Here is a 5,541-nt window from a genome sequence, read left to right as displayed (position 1 = left end):
AGTTTGCACTTGATCATACTTAAAATCGATGAGGGATCCTGTGAATTGGGCTACAAAGTTGGCAAGCACTTGCCCTTTGATGGAAGTTTTCGGTAGAAATTGGATATCATACTGGCCGAGTTCGAGAGCCCATTTTGAAACACGCTTGGACGCTTCTGCGCTGCGGAGCGCTGACTGGAGGGGATATTCCGTTGGTACCCCAATGGTATGCCCCTGAAAGTAGTGCATCAGTTTTCTTGCAACCATAACGAGAGCAAGGATAAGCTTTTTCAGTGGAAGGTAACGTGTTTCGGCGTCGGCCATAGCTTTGCTCACATAGTAAACTGGTCGCTGCTCCCCAAGTTCTTCCCTTAACAGTATGACGCTGACCACCCGATCGGATACTGCCAAATACAAAATGAGCGGATCGCCTGCCGCAGGTGTTGCCAAGAGTGGTACTGATTGGAGATAAGACTTCAAGCCGTCCAAAGTGGCCTGGCACTCGGGGGTCCAATCAAATGCTCTGCCTTGCCGAAGTGTGTGAAAGAATTGTCGGTAGCGATCTATGAAACGGCTGATAAACCTGTTGAGCGCGCCGGCCATTCCCATCAGCTTCTGAACCTCTTTGACTGACCGAGGGGATCCAAACTCTAGAATTGTCATGATTTGCCTCGGATTGGCTTCGATTCCACGGTGGTTAACGATGTAGCCAAGGAATTTTCCGGATCTGATGCCGAATGCACACTTAGAAGCGTTCAATTTCATCTTGTACTTTCGAAGAATGCCAAATGTCTCTGACAAATCGGCTATATAGGAGTGTTTTTCCTTAGATTTGACCACCATATTATTGATGTATACTTCAATGGTACGGCCGAGTTGTTCCTTGAACATTGCAGTCACTAGTCTTTGATAAATTGCCCCCGCATTCTTTAGCCCAAAAGGCATGACCTTGTAGCAATAGGTTTCTCTTGGGGTGAGGAATGCGATTTTTTCTTGATCCTTCGAATGCATGGTAATTTGATGATAGCCCCTGCAGGCATCCAAGAAGCTCATGCATTGATTATGTGCTGTTGCATCTACGAGTTGGTCTATTCTGGGCAGGGGAAAACAGTCCTTGGGACAGTCTTTGTTTAAGTCTGTGAAATCCACACAGACACGCCAAGAGCTATTCTTCTTCTTTACAACCATAGTATTGGACAACCATGTAGGATAGGTTACTTTGCAAACCGCCTCGGTGTCAAGTAACCGATCTACTTCTTCAACAACGGCCGAAGTATGCTCTGCGACTGACTGCCGACTTCTTTGAATAATTGGTTTACATTTTGGATCAACGTTTAAGCAATGTTGGGCCATTGATGGATCCACTCCTGGCATCTCGTATGGAGACCATGCAAATACATCAATGTTGTCGAGTAAGAAGGATACCAACTCCTGCCTTTCAACTCTATCCAAGGAAGTGCCGATTCTGAAGAACTTGTCAGGACTTCCGTGAATTTCAACCCGATACAGGGCTTCGGTTGCCTTTTCACTTGGGATCCTCCTAATGTCTTTGAGGCTCTCCCTATCCGGTACCTTAATTGAATGCACTTCCAGCTTCTTTGGTCTCTTTGTAGCTAGAAGATAGCATGCTTCCGCTAATTTTTGAGAGCCGCGAATTTGTTCGATACCGTATTTAGTTGAAAAATGAAGTAGTTGGTGTAGGTGCTTGGCACGGCTTGCATCGTATGTAACCATGTTCTGCCCAAGATGAGATTATATGGCGAAGGAAGCTTGACAACCTGAAATTCAACGTCTACTAATCCGATGCCGGCCCGTATTAGCAGTGTGATTTTGGCCAAAGGATACTCCAGGTTAGCATTGAAGCCGAATAACGGGTAATCAGCCGGCGACAGGTTCGAGTCGGTAAAACCAAGTTTGACGATAGTTTTGTAATACATTATTTTTGAAGTGTTGCCCTGGTCAATGAGAACACGCTCAATGGTGAATCTGTTTATGCATAGCTCGATGACAAGGGTATCGGTGTGGGGGTGGGTCATTCTAACTAAATCACTATCATCGAGACTAATCATTCCTGTGTCATGGGGTCGTTTCGCTGGTGTGATTGGGCTATGGGGGCTAGATGGCAACTGGATTGTATGCTCCTCGGATGATGCCGACAAGTTGTATATCATATGAATTACACCAAGAGGAGGTGACTCCGACCATAGAGCTACTGTATTTGTTGAATTGTTCTTTCGGACGTGTTGGGTAAGATGGTCATCTTGCACCAATTCTTCAAGGTGATCTTTTAATGCATAACAACTATCGGTGTCGTGACCGTGGTCTTTATGATACTCACACCGTTTATCCTGTTTTTTCGCATCGGGAGGTCCCATCATCTTGGGCGGCCACTTCAAGAATGGAAGGTGTTGTAGTTTCGACAGAGTCTTATTGATCGGCTTTGTTAGCTCCATGTATTTCTTGCTTGAGTGCCTTGTGCGCTTGCTATTCACTTGATACTGTTCATTAGCTCGATGTGAACATTGGTCATTTGATCAGCGCGAGTCACACCTTTTGTCTCGTTTAGGTCGATTCTGCTGCTCGGGGTTTCTTGATGGCACAAAGCTAATTGGCTGAACAATTCTCGACGTGGTCGTCTCAACAGATTTTCGTCCAGCTTTGACTCGTAGGGCATCGTCTTCCACTTTGCAGTATTCTTCGACCTTCTTCATTAACGCCCATGGAGTCATTACAAGCATCATCTACTAGATTAAAGCACTCCCAATAGCGGGCCGAGTATTCGCGAAGAGTTTCTTCCGGTTTAATTTGCATGGCCCAGAGAGAATCGGCTTGCTTCGGCTGGACATCATTAGTAATGAATCTCGCCCTGAATGACTGTTGGAGTTAGTGGAAGCTCTTAATCGATGCCGGCTCCATTTTATAGTACCACCTCACGGCCAATGGTCCTAGACTGCTTGAAAATATTCGACAGATAAGGGCTTCGTCGTCAACATAGAGCGTCACCGCTTGCTTGTAATGATGAATGTGATCAGTGGGGTCTGATTTTCCATCGTGGAGGATGAATGACGGTGGCTTGAACTTTTTAGGTAGCACAGGCCTTGCAATTCATCGCACGAAAGGGTCATGTTTATCTTCCTCATCCGAATCATCGCTTCTCCCTCGTTTATGCCGTACATATGGACTTCCATCAAATGAGTTGGATACATCAACGCGTCCTTTCTTTCTGGGCTCCAGGGATGGTGAGTCTGAATCACTATCATTATTGCGTTTCTGAAGTCGATGTCGTCGACCATCCTTCTTTCCTGAAGGTCGAACCCAGTCTTGGCATGCGGCTTGTTGGGATCTCGCCACCTCCAAGGCCAAATCCTGGCGCAGGTGCTCATTCTCAGCCATCATGTTCTCCAGCCGCTGTTCATTTTTCTTTGGTTGATCCATAATCGTCTGTATTGTCTCATCCATTAAAGTTGAGGGTGAGGTCTGAGCTACTGAATCAAAGTTCAAGGCACGTCGTGTGACGATATTCTCTGGTCCCAGCATGTTTCTTGGAGTGAGGTCATCTCTTGGTGTAGTTTTGTTAGCAACTATCGGAGGATCTTCTGTGACGCTAGCCATGAATATGCTTGAGTATTCTCACAGATGGTGCCAATTATGGAGAGGTAGGTTTGGAAATACTCTTGGATCTTGAAGGACGTTCCTGATCCTTTGATCGCCACCTGAAAAAGGGATTAACACTCCAATCGGGGGTGCCGGAATTAGAACTCCGATGGACAAGTTAGTATAGGTCTCTTGTTTGCTTGTGTCTTAAGTTTGCTGGGTCTGTTCTCACATACCTTTCTTTGGTTGATGTTCCTCTATTTATATTAGCTTTTGGGCCCTAGGGTCGGGCCCACTCTTAATCCATCGTATGATTGCTCATTCGGCCCCTTCTGTCGTGTGCCAGTTCCCACTCGACTTTTTGTTCAACTAGTTCTATGGCCGATTAGTCTATTCAGCTTCGGGATAGTCTAGGACGGAGCCGAATATAATATATATCCTGATTTTCTTCAGATGCATTCGGCTTTCTTGCATGTGCTGATATTCGGCCCCCACAAGGACCATGGTAACATCCTCGCCCAGGAGCCTAGGTCTATGCAGGCTTATCAACTGTTGCTTGCCAGATACTGTTAACACCCCCGCAAGGGTATCCTAGTCCATGCCTCCTTGCATCGGTGATAATGTAAGCAAGCATGGGATCATAGCCATTTGTCATGGCCATAATAAATGCCTCTGCCACCGTGTTCCCAGAGGAGATGTCACTCCTAGTGGCATGTTTAATTCATCAAAACCAATGGGAGAATTGGGTAAAAAAGGAAGAAGATCATCATCAGCCATGGGTAATGCTTGGGAATGAGTTCAGAGAGTTCGAGAGGTATTTTTTGGATGGAAAAAGGAAGTTGGATGGTCACGCCTTTATGTAAACTTTTGAAGATGTGAAATGACTATTCTGACCTTGTAAAAACCCGATAACATCAGCCGATCAATCATTTGTTCGGCTCACCACATTTTCAACTAGCCAAGAGAACCTCAACAGCATGTTGAAATAAGGGTGTTTAGAATTATGCAGTGGTAATCTAGGGGTATGTGGTCGATACCCCTGTCATACTTCAAGGTAAAATTATCCAGCAGAACCTGTGGAGTAGAAGGTTATCCCCATTTTCGTTGTGTTTTTCCTCCATTTGCCTTTGCGGCATGATGCTTCTATTATTGCAATCGCCCCTTACACGTGCTAAGTGTGAGAGGCATATCCTCAGTTAATACCGCCCCCTACAGGGTTGGCAGTTAACACCACCCTCGGTTAATACCACTTCTTGCGGGGTTGGCAGTTAAGATCACCTCTGGTTAATACGCCCCCCCGCAGGGGTGGTAGTTAACACCACCCTCGGTTAATACTGCCCCTATGGAGCTGTTGATTAACACCACCTCCGATTAATACCGCATCCTACGGGGTTAGCGGTTAACACCACCTCCGGTTAATACCGCCCCCTGTAGGGTTGGCGGTTAACACCAATGCCGGTTAATACTACTCCATACAGGGTTGGCGATTAACACCACCTCTGGTCAATACCGCTTCTTACGGGGTTGGCGGTTAACACCACCTTCGGTTAATATTGCCTCCTGCATGGTTGGCGGTAAACACCACCCTTGGTTAATACTGCCCATTATAGTTAACACCACCTCTAGTTAATACCGTCCGCTGCGGGGTTGGTGGTAAACACCACCCTCAGTTAATACTACTCCATGCAGGGTTGGAGGTTAACACCACCTCCAGTTAATACTGCCCTTTACGGGGTTGGTGGTTAAGACCACCCTCAGCTAATACTACCCCCTACGGGGTTGGCGGTTAACACCAACTCCGATTAAAATACCACCCTCTGATTAATATCGCCCTTTGTGGGATTAGCTATTAACACCACCTCTGGTTAGTACAAAACCCTACGAGGTTGGCGGTTAACACCAGCCTCAATTAATACCACCCTCTGTGGAGTTGGCGGTTAACACCACCTCCAGCTAGTACCGCCTCCT

The sequence above is a fragment of the Camellia sinensis genome, chromosome 5, assembly GCF_055761805.1.
Source record: "Camellia sinensis isolate YWXY chromosome 5, ASM5576180v1, whole genome shotgun sequence".
Taxonomy (NCBI): domain Eukaryota; kingdom Viridiplantae; phylum Streptophyta; class Magnoliopsida; order Ericales; family Theaceae; genus Camellia; species Camellia sinensis.
This window is presented reverse-complemented; position numbering follows the sequence as displayed.